The sequence below is a fragment of the Chenopodium album genome, chromosome 19 (assembly GCF_948465745.1).
Source record: "Chenopodium album chromosome 19, dcCheAlbu1.1, whole genome shotgun sequence".
Taxonomy (NCBI): Eukaryota; Viridiplantae; Streptophyta; class Magnoliopsida; order Caryophyllales; family Amaranthaceae; genus Chenopodium; species Chenopodium album.
Genome location: NC_137852.1, coordinates 25866483 through 25886475, shown reverse-complemented (window position 1 = coordinate 25886475; position 19993 = coordinate 25866483). Strand labels below are relative to the sequence as shown.

General features: G+C 38.4%; 1 non-coding gene across 1 annotated transcript; it reads left to right on the top strand.

The window, feature by feature from the left end:
- The first annotated feature begins 9526 nt into the window (after positions 1-9526).
- LOC145596410 (small nucleolar RNA R71) lies at positions 9527-9632 on the top strand. The gene has a single exon (XR_014103248.1). It is a non-coding gene; the product is annotated as a small nucleolar RNA R71 (small nucleolar RNA).
- Positions 9633-19993: the final 10361 nt, after the last annotated feature.

The following is a 19993-nucleotide window of genomic DNA, read 5'->3' as shown; positions in this document are numbered from 1 at the left end:
GTTCACCTATTGGTCTAACTAGCGTCAACTACGCTAAACACTAACTAGGGAACGTCACAAAGCACCTCAATTGTGAAATTGCAAGTCTCCTAATCAATGGTCCGTATCATAGCAAACTTACAATGCAATCTAGTGTATTAATCAAAGATGGCCAAACCTCAATTAATCACACACATGCACATGAAAGATCAACCAATTTAATCATATCATCAACTCCATCAATTATCCCCAAATTACACTATTCCATCATTCATACATGCTTCACCATCTCCCTAGCTAGGAAACTACTCACTAGCCATAGAAATGGAGATCAAAACTACAACATTCATCAAATTCATCATCAACATGCTTGAATTCAAAGATTAAACCAACAATCAATCAAAATCAATCAAAAATTCAATCAATAACCAAATCAATCATCAACAACATGAAAAACTAATGAAATCAACTAAAATAAAACTTGAATTGAGATTAAGAAGAAGATCCTTACAAAACTTTGATCAAAAGATCAAATTCAATGATGAATTCTTGAACAAACACCAAAGATCATGAGTTTCTCTCTCTAGTTCATGAGTTTCTCTCTCTAAAATTCTCCCAAAAACTAACTATCAAATTCAATCTAAAACTTACTAAAAATAGGTAGAAATAACTATATATACAAGGAGGAGGTCGGTAATGACGCCCAAAAATAGACCCTCGTAAGTGCGGGCGCTCGGAGGAGGGAGAATGGCGCGCACGGGACACACCCAGGCATGTGCGCCCGCACGCACCTGGTGTGCGGCCGCACACGACCAATGTGCGGCCGCACACTCCCTTTGTGCGCCCGCACATAGCTGGGTTTCCTCCCCTTCTTCTCTTCGTCCTAGCTCAAGTGGTGCACGCATCCAAGATGATGATGATGGAGGACAAAGTGGGCAGAAACTTTCTTGACTTTCTTGAAGAATAAAAACCATGAATAAGGCATAAACAAAGCCTTGAAGCTTGCACCTTGGATCCACCTTTGACTTGAAACTTCTTGCACCTTCTTTAGGCATAAAAGCAATGAAAACTCGTAGAGAGGAGGCTCGGGAATTCTTGGACAATCAATTACCACCTACAAGCAAAAGATAAAAAGCAAGTAAAAGAGAAAAAAAACAAGTAAACTAGAAAAAGACATGAAAAACTGAAATAAAATACAAAAAGCATAAAATGAGGAAAACAAGAATAAAACTAAGGAAAATTAAAGAAAAGAGAGATAAAATGAAATAAAAATCATCCAAAAAGGAACCAAATGAGTGCCAAAAATGTCACTCATCAAATTCCCCCAAGCTAAACTTTTGCTCGTCCTCGAGCAAAACAAAGCAAGGAAAAGAGAGGATGAAAATTTTATTAAAAACGAAAAAGAAAGACTCAAGATAAGAATATACACTAAAACACATTGTCATAGGAATCACGGTTGTTTTTAGCTACAACAAGCCCTTTAAACCCCAAAGTCGCCTATGAGGACGAGTGAGGTCTCGTAAGGGTATCCTAAGAGTTTGACCCATAACTCTCCACCAAACATCAATGAGGCAAACCAAAGAAGAAAAAGAAAGAAAAACAAACCTTTACGAAATGAATCAACATAAAGACTATAAAGCAAATGAATGACAATCTTTCTCAAGTAGTTAAGGTATGCACGTTTCAAGATATCCAAGGTTGATTGAAACATAGGGTATGCTAGGCATAGGAACTAGTTATCACAATTCACTTTCATCCCAAACAATCTTACCGCGTTCTTCCCACTAGTCTCAAATCTCCCCTTAGTGAGTGTCCCAATGATTCCTCGAAGGAACCGGAAAAAGAAATATTTTTAGGCTACTCGACATCTTGACTATGCATCCCCTTTATTTAGGCAATGACCCATGATGCCCTCCCCCGAATAGTGACTCAACTATCTAGGTCGAAAGGTCTTTCCCCAAGGTTGTAACGTAAGGCATAAAGGGTGAAGGTAGGCTAAAATTTAAAAATTTAGTGATATTCCTAAAAAGTGAAGCAAGAGGGTGATCAATCCTTAACACCACAATCAAGAAATTACCAAACAAAAACAACACCCCCAAGCTTACTTGAAGCTATACTCACAAAAATATATACAAAAAGCGTACACGCTTCTCCCCCAAGCTAAAATGGAGCATTGTCCTCAATGCTTAGTAGGAGAAAAGAATACATCAAAATATTTTTGAATTTTTTTACTTTTTACTTTTTTTTTTGTATTTATATAATAATCGCAAAGTCCTTGCCTTTTTTAACTTTGGACGGCTTTTACAACTTTTGCACTTATTTGTCCATGCCTTTTATAATATGGGATGGCTTTTACTCAAACTCATTTGCCATTATTCACAAAGGAATCATAACACAATCTTGCTTTCATAAAAACCAAAATTCCAACTTAATCACCACAAACTTCATCTCAAATAATCATATTGCTTCACAAAAATCAAGAAAGGTAGAAAATGAAACAAAAGGTCAAATAACTAAAGATGTGGCTTGAAAAGAAAGGATAAGGCTCAAATGGTTGCAAGAAGGCAAATGTAAACCCAAAATAAAAGAAAATAACAAAATATAGTAAAAAAATGAAAAATACCACCCCGAAAAATGTGCCTTTGTCCTTCCTAGATAGTTCGGTCTCGTGTTTGAGAATCATACATCAAGCTTTATTAGATTAGGTTTGCATAGTCAAGGATCCACGCCGCTCATACAAGGAATGTTGAAGGCTAGAAAAACAAGTAACCTCACAAGGTTGTGGCAAAAACTCACTAATGGTGTCAAATCAACTATAGGAAGCAACTACCAACATACCACAAACAAGTAGAATCCGGCTTCATAATCCTCATAGTTCAAACCAACTACCCTAGCATACACTATCCTAGAGTCAACTGAACATAATCTCAAACCGTGCATACCTTTACAACCTAGGAAGAAAGTCATGCAAAAGACAAGTCCAATGTACAAGGTTCATCTCAAAAGAAAAGAAATGAAAAACAATGCCTTAAAATCACATCAAAAATAAAAAGAAAAATCAAAGAAAATAAGAGAAAAAGGTAAAATAAAAGAAAGTAAAAGAAAAGAAATGGAGACATAGGAAAGGAAAACATAGGAGAAAAGCATGCAAAGGCCTAGAAAGCATGTTAAACAAATAAAAATCCCAATCGACAAACAAGTGATCGATAGACAACAATGTCACCGATCCCAAACACATTACGTGTTAACAAGCATCCATCCTCGAACCATTCAACTTCTCCTAAACTAATCCTATTCTATGCAACCAAGGAAAATAAAGAGAAAAATAAGAAAGGTCTCATCGGAATTCCAAGCATAGCAATAATAAACGAAGAAATAAGAAACCACCTCGTAGCATTCCATATCCATAAGCTCTTCAAGGAACCAAGTGAGAAAAAGAAATAAAAGAAACTAAGAACAAAGAAAATGGTTAGTAACTTCAAAACAAAGTAAAGAAAACAACAAATAAAAGAAAATAAACAAAGCAAGTAATATATACAACTAAAGGAAAGAAAAGCTAAACTAATCAAAGAAAATAAAGAATAAAAGAAATAAAATCTAGACTAACTAAAGAACTACTCTAAACTACAAGATTTGGATTTAAGGGATTTGGATTGAGGGATTTGGATTTAAGGGATCATCAACAACAACATGTCAAGCAAAACATCTCCACAAACAACAAACATCCAAGCGAATAGGGAAAACAAGCTAGCTACAAGGAAAGTAGCCTAGAGATCAAGAAAATGAGGAAACCAAAAAGAGGAAAGAAAATAAACATGCAAACAACTAAGATATGTACACAACAACATGATGGTCACCGAGCAAGTTACTAGTTCCCCCAAGCTAGATAGAAAATACATCTCAACATCCCAAACAAAACAAAGCAAGTACCAAAAATATAAGGGATGGAGGTAAAAAGCATGAGAAGGTAAAAGGGAACTAATAACTACTACCATCACCACCACCACTCCCACTAGGCCCGGCCCCATTGGGGTCTCTGTTGCGCTCGGGGTCATCAAAGGGATGAGGGTAAGGCTCCCATCCTCCGGTGTACCCATCGGGCCACCCATAATGCCCCTTGAAAAGATCTTGTTGCCAAGGAGCAAGAGGGGTGTAATTATCGGGCAAAGTGAGTTCAAAAGGGTGGTTGGGATGGACATGGGGGTAGTTAGGATCCCCCCTATAGTCACTACCACCCGGAGCCTTATAATCATAGTTTCCATGCTCATCCGGGTAATAGTGACGCTCGGTGTCGGGGTTAGGAGGCCCCGACCAATAAGGATGCCCAAACGAAGGTAGAGGACCTTGTTGGGGCGGGAAATACGGATAGTTAACCGGGGGAGTGATGTTCCCACTGTTAACTTCCGCATCATAGAGTTGTTGTTGTTGTGAAAACATACCTTGCTGCACTTCTTGAATACCTCTTATTTGGTCATAGAGTGCCCCAAAGTCTTGATCGTACATGCCATCAATGTGGATTTTCAATCCACTCATTTGCTCACTAAGAGCTCTCAAGTTATCATTGGCAAAAGCATGTTGCCCTTGCTCTTGCTCTTGCTCATGAGAAGCTTGTTGTTGTGGAGAAAAATGTTGTTGTTGACGTTGTTGTTGTTGTTGTTGATTTTGTTGTTCTTCCTCATCTTCTTCTTCTTCATCCTCCTCGGAATCAAAGTTCGGATGCCGGAAGGACCTTGGAACATGCCAAACATTGTCGGCAATCCTAGCCAAAGAAGTCAAGCTAGGGTTAGGCAAGAAGCACCAATGCTCGTTGCTCCTTAGCCACTCATATCTCCCTTCACTAAAACCCTTGGAGATAAATTGGATTTGGCCAAATTGTTGCATATCAAGATAGATTGAAGCCGCATCCCCTATCTCCTTACAAAATGGGAGATAATCATTGAGGCAAAGGCGAGTCACAAGCCTAGTCACCATACCCCCACAAGGGATCTCTCCCGTCCTTCTTTTGCGAAGGTCCAAACAATATTGGGCAAAGATGTAGCCCAAGTTCAACCGGCCCACAAACTCCGGGCGAGTAGATAGCCAAAGGACCTTGAGCTCCAATTTACTCAATTTCTCCATCTCTTGCTTGGGGAACAAGACATAGCCCAATAGACGGTGTACAACCCTAAGACAAGGTTGGTACACGTCCGAGATCTTGGCCTTGTTGGCAATGAACTCACTACCACCGGAGATGTCTTCCCACCAAGAATCTTGATCATAATCCGGGAAGATGAAGTGTTCAACGTTAATAATATCCCCATGGGGATCAAAGTCCAAAGCAGCGTTGAACTCCTCCAAAGATTGGTCAAAAATGTTGTTGAACAATTGGAACCGCACTCTATATACCCCTCCAATGGGTACAAGCTCCAAGGTAGCCAAGAATTCCAAAGTAGGCTCCTTGTAAGTGGGTAGGCATCGGCGATGAAAGTCCCCAATCTCAAATTCAAAAGCAATGACCGCACATCATAATCGATCCCCAACTTCAACATATCGGGTTGAAAGTAATGGCGGGTTTGTTTGAGGGTTCTTTCATCTTTCAGATTTTGGTAAAAGGCTTTTTGTTTATCAGTAAAATTTTTCTTTTTTGGAAGAGAGGTTGGAGGTCGTGTTTGAGTGGAAGATGGGTTGGAAGTACTAGGCCTAGAAGATGTACTAGGCCTACAGGAGGTACTTGGGCGGGGAGGCTCCTCGATGCTAACATCGGCTTTTCGCTTTTTGGTGAGTTTCTTGAGGTATTTAGACATTGTGAGAGCTATATAAAATCACCAACAACCAATCAAGTAACCAACCAAAGAACCAAGAGCACCACACCCAAATTCAACGCTTACTACCAAAATCACCAAACTCTAATTTCACAATTTCTTTTAACCAAACCAAATCCAAACCAATCAACAATACCAATGTACCAAGAAAAATTCCTTTTCAATCAATCCAAGAGCAAACACAAAGCCAATTCCAAAATCACCACTTACTACCAACTTTCCAAAATTTCAACTCACAAGAATTCAACCAAAATTGATGAAAATTGCTACAAAATCAACAAACAACACAATGTCATGCAAAATCAATCAACAAACATCACTAATTCACAACCAAAATCAAGAACAAGCATCAAAAATCACAAAATCAATACTACATTATTCATGCTCATACAAATTTGTAATTCATGCAAATTTATGATATAATTGACAAAATTAAAGCAAGGATTAGTGATTATACCATAAAAGAAGCAAGATAAACCAAGTTTGAGCAAGGAATACCAACTCCACACAAAACCCCCAATTTTCGGCCACCAAGGGTAGGAGAGAGAGTGAGTGAAATTTGGGTCAAATTGTGAGGAATTTGTAGTGTAGAAAGATTTGTGAGTGATTTTGAGTGAAAATGGAGTGATTTTAGTGAGGATTTGAGTGATTTTAGATGGTGAATGAGGAGGTATGAGTGCGCACAAGAGGAGGGTTTGAAAGGGATGCTCGTGAGGTTGAAGATGGAGTATGGAGGAAATGAAGGGAAAGAAGGAGGAAGAAGAAAATAAGGGGCACGATCAGCTCATGTGCGGCCGCACAGAGCTGATGTGCGGCCGCACACGCAGGCTGTGCGCCCGCACATGCCTCGTGTGCGGCGGCACATCCAGTGCGTGCTGCTTCCTTTTTTTTCTCAAAAATTTGATACTTACTGCCTTTTTGGGTGTGCACATGAATCATGATGGTGATGAGGAACAACATAGGCAGTAGCTAAAATCATTTTCAAAGTCCTCAAAGTTGAAAATTCATGTGCACACCTCAAAAATTCACTAAGTATCAATTTCCTCCATTATTCAAAATATGAATTTCCTATCTCACCTCTCTAAAAATTCTTACCCTTTTACCTCAAATTTCGATTAGAATCGAACAAAATATGATTTGTGCCATGAACACCTTCCATCCATCATGCATGCTTGTTGAATTCCAATCCCACAAACGGACATCCTAAAAATCCAAATAAGGAGAAAAGTAAAAGAAAAGACAAGGTAATAAAAGAAACAAAAATGAGAAAATTCAAAAATCAAAGAGAAAGGTTAGAAACTCCGGGTTGCCTCCCGGGAAGCGCTTGCTTAAGGTCCTAAGCTCGACCCTTCCTCCTAATCACGGAGGATCAAAGAACACCATCTTCTTCAAGGTGGTTGATAGAGCAAATTTTTCTTCAACCTTTGGCAACTTCTCATTGTTGCTTGAGGAAACTCTCACAAACTTCTTTTCAAAATCTTCTTTATCACTTCTCAACTTCTTCCTTTTTCTTTCCTTCTTTGAGTCACGAGCCTTTTTCTTTGGCTTGACTTCAACATCCTTTGTCATGGAAGCTTTCTCTTCCTCATGAGAATTAAGCTTGAACCAATTTGGAAAACCAATATCTTTCTCATCCTTTGGCTTTTGAATCTCAAATTCTTCTTCACTAACAACATCAATACTTGCACAAACATCATCAACAAACTCAAAAGCATTGTTAGTGGAAGAATCTACCATGCACACATCATCAATGGAACGAGAAAGACTAGCACATGCAATATCTTGGACACAAGACAAAGACTCATGCATTGGTTTCAACTTAAAACTCTCTTCTAAATTCCCACACCTCAAAGTAATTTGACCTCCTTTGACATCTATTAGAGCTCCCGAGGTAGCTAAGAAAGGCCTCCCTAAGATGATTGGAATATGTTCATCTTCTTCAATCTCTAGAACAACAAAATCCACCGGAAAAACAAACTCTCCAATCCTTAAGGGGACATCATCAATTCTTCCCTTAGGAAGCTTAATAGAACGGTCGGCCAATTAATGTGTTATCTTGGATGGTTGAAGCTCACCAAGATCAAGACGCTTGAAAACCGAGAAAGGCATAATGCTAACACTAGCACCAAGGTCACACAAAGCATTTTCAAAAAGCATTTTCTTAATTTGACAAGGGATTGAAAAATTCCCCGGATCTTCCATCTTCCTTGGGAGTTCACCATGGATAAGAGCACTAAAGCACTTCCCTCCTTCCACCGAACTACCCTCATCAAAATCCTCTTTCTCTTCTAAGATCTCCTTAACAAACTTGGAGTACTTAGGCATGTCGGGAATTGGTTCGGTAGGGGGTGTAGAATCATGAACATCCTTAAAAGCTTCAAGGAATTTCCCAAATTGCTCATCCATTTTGAATCTCAAGTATTTTTGGGGATATGGAAGATCGGGAATTCTCTCTATCTCACTCATCCTTTCATCAACACACTCTTCTCTTTTGTCTACCTCACAATAGATCTCCTTAGACTCAACTTTTTCCTCTTCATTCTCCTTAGCACCACACTCATCCCTTCCCTCTTTTGACCAAGAAACTCCCTCATCAAAATCATCTCCACCACTAGTGGCAATAGAGTACACGGGTTTCTTTGGTTCAACACCTTGGGAAGGCAAAGATGAAGGACTAGCAAAATCCTTAATAGTGCTTGCTAATTGAGTAATTTGAGTCTCAAGCATCTTATTGTGGGTCATCATCTCATTGAATTTCTTATCACTAACCGCCATATAGGTGTTAATGATCTTAGTTTGATTATCAATCAACTCTTCCAAGGTTGTCTTAGGAGAAGAAGGTTGTGAATAGGAATTTTCATTTTGAGTCTTTGGAGCAAAACCGGGTGGGGGACCTCTTTGAGCATTGTTTTGAAAATTTCCCCTTCCTTGGTTGTTCCAATTACTCCTATTTTGATTTGAACCATAACCTTGATTATGGTTACCACCACCATGATTATGGTTTCCATTACCTTGGTTATGATTCACATAACCTTGGTTTTGATTACCATAATTATGATTTTGATTACCATAATTTTGGCCTTGATGTTGGCTACTATAACCTTGGTTATAATTACGAGAACCTTGATTCCCTTGGTTCCTATAACCACCATTATGATTATAGTTGTCAAAATTGCCTTGGTTTTGGTAATTCCTATTCCATTGGCCTTTTTTATTATAAAACCTTTGAACATTGTTGTTTGACATAAAATTGACATGTTCACATTCATTGTCAAACTCATCAACACATTCATTAGGACAAGCACTAGAGTCGGGGATCATACGATCCACATGCATCACAAAACAAGCAACCCAAAGGCATATTATGTGAAGAGGCAGGGGGTTGAGAGTTAGAAGGAGTACCTCTCCCCTTAAATTGGGAGGGAAGATTAGAAGCTTGAGAAGAGGTAGAAGTGCTCTCCAACTTAGCTTTGATTGCGGTGACCTCCTTTCCTAAATTTGTCATTTGAGAGGAAAGGTTGTTGATTGCATTGAGATGGTCCACCGAATACAATGAAGATTGTTTGCTTGAAGAGTCTCTCTCCCCATCTTGCCAATCCCTATAATATGTCACCACATCCTCAATGATGTCCACAACTTCTTCCTCGGTTTTGTTCATGATAGGGCCCCCGGCCCCTCCATCAAGGCATGACTTGCCTTGGGGACTTAAACCGCCATAGAAGATTTGGATCACTTGGTATGTGGGGATTCCATGATGAGGGCACTCCCTTTGATACTCTTTAAATCTCTCCCATGCTTCATAGAGACTTTCATTTGGCCTTTGCTTGAACCCTTGAATCAAGGCTCTTGCCTCCGCCGTCTTCTTTTGGGGATAGAAACGGGACAAGAAAGCCTTTGTAACATCATCCCAAGTTCTCAAGGAGTTGGGCTTCACCTCCTTGTCTAGCCACTCCAAAGATCTTCCTATTAGAGAGAAAGGGAACAACTTGAGGCGGATGAATTCTTGAGAGACCCCATTGACTTTGATAGTGTTGCAATATTTTTCAAATTCTTTCAAATGGTTCAATGGGCTTTCATTCTTAGCCCCACTATATTGCCTTCTCTCAATCAAGGTGATCATTGCCGGACCGATTTCGAAGTCATTTGTCGGGGTAGTTGGTGGAGCAATTCCACTCTCAAATCTATATGCCCCGGGCACTCCAAGCTCCTTCAAGGCTATTCTAGGATGATCACCCATTCCTTGTTCTTCTTGAACTTCTTCTTCACTCGAAGAGCTATAAGCCAAAGATCTAATATCCACTCTTCTTCTTGAAATAGTCCTTTCTATTTCCGGATCAAGGGGAACAAGGGGACGATCACGGGTTCTATGCATGCAAAACTCACACAAAAATGTTAGTAGCACGGCTACAAATGTAGCCTAGAGAAACAAAATCTTTTTGTATTTTATCAAAATGAAATAGACTCAAAACAACATACACTCAAGCACCATTCCCCGGCAACTAACGGCGCCATTTTGATGTGGCGGAGAATGGTAGGTCGTTGGGCTACCACCCCACCCTATCAAACAATATTTATAGCTTAACTAACCCCTATATAGCGTAGTGGCAAGTCAAGGTCGAACCCAAGGGAATGGATATCAAGTGCACGAAGTCTAGATCAAGCTATTTCGGAATCAAAAAGGGGTTTGAAGTAGTACTAAAGCTAAACTAGGTAATGCAAACTTGTAGTAAATCAATCTAAGACACCAGGGCAATGGATCCACATGCAATCATAATGGAATCGGTAATTTGGGAGGTCAAACTGACGTGGGGAAAACTAGGTCGTTGGGCTAATCTTCCCTAAGCCAAACAAAATTTATAAACACTCAACAAACCTAAATACAAGTATAGAGGTAAGTCAAGGGTCGAACCTAAAGGAACGGTAATGCCTAAGTGCTTCCAATTATATGCCTAAGCTAGGTCGAAGACAAGAGAGGAAAGGTGACTCTAACAACTACGAAAATGAAGAAACCAAACAAATATAAGAGCTAGGGATTAGGATTCACTTATAATAGCAATGAACATAGCAAATTGGAATGGAAAGTCGACTAAGTCAAGCAATGTGAGGGAAAATCAATCATGCAACCAAAAGAGCATGTCGAGCTATTCTCCTAGAGGTCTAACTAGCGTCAACTACGATAAACTCTAGCTAGGAAACATCACAAGACACCTCAATCGTGTAAATGCAAGCCACAAATCAATGGTCCGTATCAATGTGAACTTACAATGCAATCTAGTGTGAATAACAAGGGTGATCAAGCCTAAATCAAACACACACATGCACATAATCAATTAACCAATTTAATCACATCATCAACTCCATCAAAATCCCCAATCTACATCAATTCATTACATTATACAAGCTTCACCAAATCCCTAACCAAACAACTACTCTAGCAACATCATCAATTCAACCAACAACTAAAGAAATCAACAATCTACAATCAAAGACTCAACAATTAAAGAAGAACAATTACTCTAATCAAACATTAATCATCAAATCATCAAAACTCAATCAAAATCAACAATCTAAACATGAATAATAATCAAAACATTAAATGAGATAGAGTTTAGAAATGCTCATTGATAATAGAGTAGATCTCCAATACAATTGTCACCATTGGATCTTCAATCTCTCAATCACCATTGAAATTCTTCACTTTCTCTCTCTAAAATCTACTCCTAAAACTAACCCCTAAATCTAGAGAGAGAAGCTCTCAACTAAGCTAAGAATATGATCTAATTCTCCTCTCACTTGTTACAAAAATTGGGTTCAAATAGGTATAAGAAGAGAGAGAAAATCGTCAAAATCCGATCGGAAAAGACCCACGTTGGTGCGGCCACACAACAGGGGATGTGCGCCCGCACAACCATGGTGTGCGGCCGCACATCCCTCGTGTGCGCCCGCACATACTGCGCGTGCGGCTGCACTTAGCTGGGTTTCTTCGAATCTTCAACTCTTCAAGCTCAAGGGGTGCACGCATGATTTATGATGGTGATGGAGGACAAGGTAGGCAGAAGCTAAGGCTTAATATTGAGGGCACACACTTCCTTTGAAGGGAGCACAAGAGAAGAGCCAAGACTTGGAACTTCCACTTCTTTGCATCTTGAGCTTCCCAAACTCCATGAACTTGATCCAAAAGCTTCTTCCACCATAGCGGATCACCAAAATCAAGACCCGAACCTCTTCCAATACCTACAACCACGAAAATAGAGCAAATAAAGAAGAAAAGGCTAGAAAACCAACGAAAAGCACAAAAGCTACAAAATAAGAGAAGAAAGGTAAAACTAAGCAACAAAGCATAAAACTAAGCACTTATTAAGCATGAAAGCTATGAAAAGAGAATAGAAATGACCTAAATGCTCGTCAAATGTGTGCCATTTATGACATACATCACAAACTGACTAAGTCAAACGGTATGAAGGAAAATCATCATTTATCCAAAAGAGCATACTAAGGTGGTTCACCTAGAGGTCTAACTAGCGTCAACTACGCTAAACACTAACTAGGGAACGTCACAAAGCACCTCAATCGTGAAATTGCAAGTCTCCTAATCAATGGTCCGTATCATAGCAAACTTACAATGCAATCTAGTGAATTAATCAAAGATGGCCAAACCTCAATTAATCACACACATGCACATGAAAGATCAACCAATTTAATCATATCATCAACTCCATCAATTATCCCCAAATTACACTATTCCATCATTCATACATGCTTCACCATCTCCCTAGCTAGGAAACTACTCACTAGCCATAGAAATGGAGATCAAAACTACAACATTCATCAAATTCATCATCAACATGCTTGAATTCAAAGATTAAACCAACAATCAATCAAAATCAATCAAAATTCAATCAATAACCAAATCAATCATCAACAACATGAAAAACTAATGAAATCAACTAAAATAAAACTTGAATTGAGATTAAGAAGAAGATCCTTACAAAACTTTGATCAAAAGATCAAATTCAATGATGAATTCTTGAACAAACACCAAAGATCATGAGTTTCTCTCTCTAGTTCTTGAGTTTCTCTCCCTAAAATTCTCCCAAAAACTAACTATCAAATTTAATCTAAAACTTACTTACTAAAAATAGGTAGAAATAACTATATATACAAGGAGGAGGTCGGTAATGACGCCCAAAAATAGACCCTCGTAAGTGCGGGCGCTCGGAGGAGGGAGAATGGCGCGCACGGGACACACCCAGGCATGTGCGCCCGCACGCACCTGGTGTGCGGCCGCACACGACCAATGTGCGGCCGCACACTCCCTTTGTGCGCCCGCACATAGCTGGGTTTCCTCCCCTTCTTCTCTTCGTCCTAGCTCAAGTGGTGCACGCATCCAGGATGATGATGATGGAGGAAAAAGTGGGAAGAAACTTTCTTGACTTTCTTGAAGAATAAAAACCATGAATAAGGCATAAACAAAGCCTTGAAGCTTGCCCCTTGGATCCACCTTTGACTTGAAACTTCTTGCACCTTCTTTAGGCATAAAAGCAATGAAAACTCATAGAGAGGAGGCTCGGGAATTCTTGGACAATCAATTACCACCTACAAGCAAAAGATTAAAAAGCAAGTAAAAGAGAAAAATAACAAGTAAACTAGAAAAAGACATGAAAAAGAGAAATAAACTACAAAAAGCATAAAATGAGGAAAACAAGAATAAAACTAAGGAAAATTAAAGAAAAGAGAGATAAAATGAAATAAAAATCATCCAAAAAGGAACCAAATGAGTGCCAAAAATGTCACTCATCATGAATGCATTTGACTTTCATTTGAATCAAAAAGCTTTGTTTGAATGTGTTTGACTTTCATTTGACTCAATTAGCTTTGTTGAAAGTGTTTGACTTTCATGTGACTTAATTAGCATTGTGGAATGCAATTGACTTTGATTTGATTCAAAAAGCTTTGTTTGAATGTATTTGACTTTCATTTGATTCTAAACGCTTTGTTGAAAGTGTATGACTTTCATTTGACTCAATTAGCTTTGTATAATGCATTTGACTTCCATTTGATTCAAAAAGCTTTGTTTGAATGTGTTTGACTTTCTTTTGACTCAATTAGCTTTGTTGAATGTGTTTGACTTTCATGTGACTTAATTAGCATTGTGGAATGCAATTGACTTTCATTTGATTCAAAAAACTTTAATTGAATGTATTTGACTTTCATTTGATTCTAAACGCTTTGTTGAAAGTGTTTGACTTTCACTTGACTCAATTAGCTTTGTTGTATGCATTTGACTTTCATTTGAATCAAGAAGCTTTGTTTGAATGTGTTTGACTTTCATTTGACTCAATTGGCTTTGTTGAATGCATTTCACTTTCATTTGATTCAAAAAGCTTTGTTTGAATGTGTTTGACTTTCATTTGACTCAATTAGCTTCGTTGAATGTGTTTGACTTTCATTTGACTCAATTAGCATTGTGGAATGCAATTGACTTTCATTTGATTCAAAAAGCTTTGTTTGAATATATTTGACTTTAATTTGATTCTAAAAGCTTTGATGAAAGTGTTTGACTTTCATTTGACTCAATTAGCTTTGTTGAATTCATTTGATTTTCATTTGATTCAAAAAGCTTTGTTTGAATGTGTTTGACTTTCATTTGACTCAATTAGCTTTATTGAATGTGTTTGACTTTCATTTGACTTAATTAGCATTGTGGAATGCAATTTACTTTCATTTGATTCAAAAAGCTTTGTTTGAATGTATTTGACTTTCATTTGATTCTAAAAGCTTTGTTGACAGTGTTTAACTTTCATTTGACTCAATTAGCTTTGTTGAATGCATTTGACTTTCATTTGATTCAAAAAGCTTTGTTTAATGTGTTTGACTTTCATTTGACTCAATTAGCTTTATTGAATGTGTTTGACTATCATTTGACTCAATTAGTTTTGTGCAATGCAATTGACTTTCCTTTGATTCAAAAAGCTTTGTTTGAATGTGTTTGACTTTCATTTGACTCAATTAGCTTTGTTGAATGTGTTTCACTTTCATTTTACTCAATTAACTCTGTTGAATGCATTTGACTGTCATTTCATTCAAAGAGATTTGTTTGAATGTGTTTGACTTACATTTGAATCAATTTGCTTTGTTGAATGTGTTTGACTTTTATTTGAGTCAAATAGCATTGTGGAATGTAATTGATTTTCATTTTATTTAAAAAGCTTTTTTTAAATGTATTTGACTTTTATTTGATTCTAAAAGTTTCGTTAAAAGTGTTTGACTTTCATTTGACTCAATTAGCTTTGTTGAATGCATTTGACTTTCATTTGATTCAAAAAGCTTTGTTTGAATGTGTTTGACTTTCATTTGACTCTATTAGTTTTGTGGAATGTTTTTGACTTTCATATGACTTAATTACCATTGTGAAATGCAATTGCCTTTCATTTGATTCAAAAAGCTTTGTTTGAATGTGTTTGACTTTCATTTGATTAAAAAAGCTTTGTTTGAATGTATTTGACTTTCATTTGATTCTAAAAGTTTCGTTGAATGTGTTTGACTTTCATTTTACTTAATTAGTTTTGTTGAATGCATTTGACTTTCATTTGTTTTACTTCTAGTTGACTCAATTAGCTTTGTTGAATGTGTTTGACTTTCATTTGACTCAATTAGCATTGTGGAATGCAATTGACTTTCCATTGATTCAAAAAGCTTTGTTTGAATGGATTTGACTTTCATTTGATTCTAAAAGCTTTGTTGAAAGTGTTTGACTTTCATTTGACTCAATTAGCTTTGTTGAATGCATTTTACTTTCATTTGATTCAAAAAGCTTTGTTTGAATGTGTTAGACTTTCATTTGACTCAAATAGCTTTGTTGAATATGTTTAACTTTCAGTTGACTCAATTAGCATTGTGGAATGCAATTGACTTTCATATGATTCAAAAAGCATTGTTTGAAGGTATATGACTTTCATTTGATTATAAAAGCTTTGTTTAAAGTCTTTTACTTTCATTTGACTCAATTAGCTTTGTTGAATGCCTTTGACTTTCATTTGATTCAAAAAGCTAATGTGTTTGACTTTCATTTGACTCAATTAGCATTGTGGAATGCAATTGACTTTCATTTGATTCAAAAAGCTTTGTTTGAATGTGTTTGACTTTCATTGGACTCAATTAGCTTTGTTGAATGTGTTTGACTTTCATTTGACTCTATTAGCTTTGTTGAATGTGTTTGACTTTCATTTGAGTCAATTACCATTGTTTAAATGTATTTCACTTTCATTTGACTCAATTAGCATTGTGGAATGCAATTGACTTTCCTTTGATTCAAAAAGCTTTGTTTGAATGTGTTTGACTTTCATTTGATTAAAAAAGCTTTGTTTGAATGTATTTGACTTTCATTTGATTCTAAAAGTTTTGTTGAATGTGTTTGACTTTCATTTTACTTAATTAGTTTTGTTGAATGCATTTGACTTTCATTTGTTTTACTTCTAGTTGACTCAATTAGCTTTGTTGAATGTGTTTGACTTTCATTTGACTCAATTAGCATTGTGGAAAGCAACTGACTTTTATTTGATTCAAAAAGCTTTGTTTGGATGTATTTGACTTTCATTTGATTCGAAAAAATTTGTTGAAAGTGTTTGAATTTAATTTGAATCAATTAGCTTTGTTGAATGCATTTGACTTTCATTTGATTCTAAAAGCATTGTTTTAATGTGTTTGACTTTCATTTGACTCAAATAGCGTTGTGGAATGCAATGGACTTTCATTTGTTTCAAAAAGCTTTTTTGAATGTATTTGTCTTTCATTTGATTCTAAAAGCTTTGTTAAAAGTGTTTTGATTATCATTTCACACAATTAGCTTTATTGAATGCATTTGACTTTAATTTGATTCATAAAGCTTTGTTTGAATGTATTTGTTATTTATTTGACTCAATTAGCTTTGTGGAATGTATTTGACTTTCATTTAACTCAAATAACATTGGGAAATGCGATTGACATTCATTTGATTCAAAAAGCTTTGTTTCAATGTGTTTGACTTTCATGTGACTCAATTAGCTTTGTTGAATGTGTTTGACTTTCACATGACTAAATTAGCTTTGTTGAAAGTGTTTGACTTTTAGTTGACTCAATTAGCATTGTGGAATGCAATTGACTTTCATTTGATTCAAAAAGCATTGTTTGAATGTATTTGACTTTCATTTGATTCTATAAGCTTTCTTGAAAGTGTTTAAATGTATTTGTTGAATGTGTTTGACTTTCATTAAACTGAATTAGCTTTGTTGAATGCATTTGACTTTCATTTGATTTAAAAAGCATTGTTTGAATGTGTTTGACTTTTATTAGACTCAATTAGCTTTGTTGAATGTGTTTGACTTTCATTTGACTCAATTAGCATTGTGGAATTGATGTGTGTCATAAATGGCACACATTTGATGAGCATTTAGGTCCTTTTTGTCCTCTTTTTATTACTTTCTTGCTCAATAAATGCTCGGTTTTATGCTTTCTCTCTCTTTTCTACCTTTCTATTGTTTTCTAGTATTTTCTCCTTTATTTCTTATATTTTCGTTATTTTAGTTGTTTTCTCTTTATTTTAGATTTTATAGATTTAGTTCTATTTTATTTTAGTTTTATTTGATTTTATTTTCATTTCATTTCCTTTACTTTATTTTATTTTAATTTTTTTTATATTTTTTCTTTCCTTTATTATTTTCATTTTCATTTTATTTCTTTTACTTTTATTTGTCGGTTTTAGTTTGATTTTATTTTATTTTATTCCTCGGTTTTATGTGTGTTTGTAGGTGTTGGTTCCAAGTCCAAATTGATGCTAGCTACTGCATAGTTGAATCTTCATCACCATCATGGTGATGATGGTGATGGTGATTAAAGCAACCAGAAACTACAACAACTCTCCCCTGCCTTCCCCTGTTCAACTCCCTTATTTCCCCTGCTCCATATTTCAGCAGCAGCAAAGCACTTCACAACAGCAACATCGACTCCAACAACAACTATAACTCCTCATAGCTGCTTCCACCTTGCACCTCTTCCAGCCAGCCACCAACACACCGTCATATCAGCCACCAATTCACCACCGCACCTCCCACGGTAGCAGCTCCGATTCCACCCGCAACATCAACCAGCTGCTGCCCCCCTTAACTGCCGCACATCAGCCACCAATACACCACCCAACAGCAGCAACACCTACCCACAACGCACCTCCAATTACACCACCAGCAAATGCAATTAAACAAGCAGCCACGCACAGCAGCCCTTGCTGCCCCTGTTCCCCTTCCAAATTCACGAAACAGCTCCACCTCTCCTACCTCAATTAACCACCACCGCAAACACCACCAACTACCCCAATTCACCAACAATTCCCGCAACCACCGGCAGCACCGCCTTCAATTCGAACCTCAACAGGTGCGGCCGCACTCGCAGCCCCCGCGGCCGCACTCGCAGCCCCCGCGGCCGCACTCGCAACCCCCGCGGCCGCACTCAGCTGGGTATGAAGGAGATGCGTGGGAAGGAAGCTAGAATCTTGGACCGTTGATTGGAGATGATGAATGGTTGTGATGTGTGTGATTTGTTGATGATGAGTTGCGAGCTTGATGCGTGAGAAGCAGGGGATAATTCCCTTTGATTGAAGCAGCATTTCCGATTCTTCTTGATTCGGGTAAAAATACCCAAGGCCAGTTGGCCCACTCAGAGTCCGCCACGTGTCACTGAAAGGGGCGCCACCATGGACCAATCAGGGAATGACACGTGGCAGACAGATAAAAGGATCTGGGATTGACGGCTTTTAGGCCCAAATCCCGAGGTCTGCTAAGCTGCACGAAACCCTAGTAAGTGCACGTTTTTCGAGAAGCCTATAATTAGGGGTTGACCTCCTCATTTATGGGGTTCAGAACTTCGGATTTTACAGAACACACACATACTTTTTTACCCGTTGACGTTGACATTGACGTTTTACACTTTACACTCAGTGATTACCAATCATTGTTAGAACTGTCACCCCCAAGGGTACAATACACTTGAGCTCGGAATCCGAGCAGATATCCTTTACGTTCCGCACCTTATTCTTCGAACTTTGACTAACTTAAGCTTCAGAGGCGGACCACCGACCATTCGGTGCTCAGTTGTTTTGCAGGTACAGGCATCCAAGTGAGCGACCAGTCTTAGTGTTGTAACTCTCCCGAGGGACTCAAAAAACCCCGAAACATTTGGCGCCGTCTGTGGGGAGAGTACCTCTAAGATGGTCACTTCGGAAACTGTACCAATTGATGTAACCAATCGGCCTCCGGAAACCAATCGGCCTCCGGAGACCAAACAGCTACCAGAGACCAATCGGTCCCTGGACGAAGTGTTGGTCCAGACGGACCATGATTCAGGTGACGACGGTGACGTCGAAACTTATACTGCTAGAGATGGGTCTCTCATCTCCAGGCGCATCCGCAGCAAAGAAAAGCGGGAACGCCCTCACTCTCAGAATGCTCCGGGCAAACCAGTCGGACATTCAAAAAAGCCGTCTGATTCTACCCATGCGGAAGGGTCAGACCCAGTAACTAGAGATGAGCTCATGAAGCTTGTGAGCACTCTCCGTGGTGAGATAAAACAACTCACCAACAAGAAGTCGGCTACTCCTTCCAAGGAGCAGTCGGCCAAGAAGTCAGCCCAATTGGGCAAGCACAAGTCGATCAGGGACCGACAGCCGACTCCTCATCCCAAGGACACGGCTCGGCCTCAGTTTGACCTTTCGAGACTCCGTTTCCCAGAAACAGTTGCAAGAAAAGCCATTCGGCATGTTCAGCCGGATGGTAACAAGAAAACATTCTCTGATGCTCGGCATTACATCGAGCAGAAAAGAAATGAGCTTTCAGAGTCGGCCTCAACATCGACTTATCATGAAAGCACTCAGCATACCTCATTAAGGTATTCACAATCTGCGCATAAGACTCCAATAAGCAGCCCCCTGGTTCAAGTTGGACCTCATGTCATCCAGCCGGCCCAGTACATGGCTCAGCCAATGTACCAATCGCCAGCTCAACCATACATTCGGCCTGCCTTTTATGGAGGACAGGCGGCATGCGGCTATCAGCCCATGGACTGGCAGCTTAGGCTGCAGCACCTTGGAGTCCAACCCACTGCTTTCTCCAAGGAAATTACCGACGCCGAACAGCCGGCCAAGGTTAAAAATGTGTTGGTAGGAGCCTATGATGGGACCACCAACC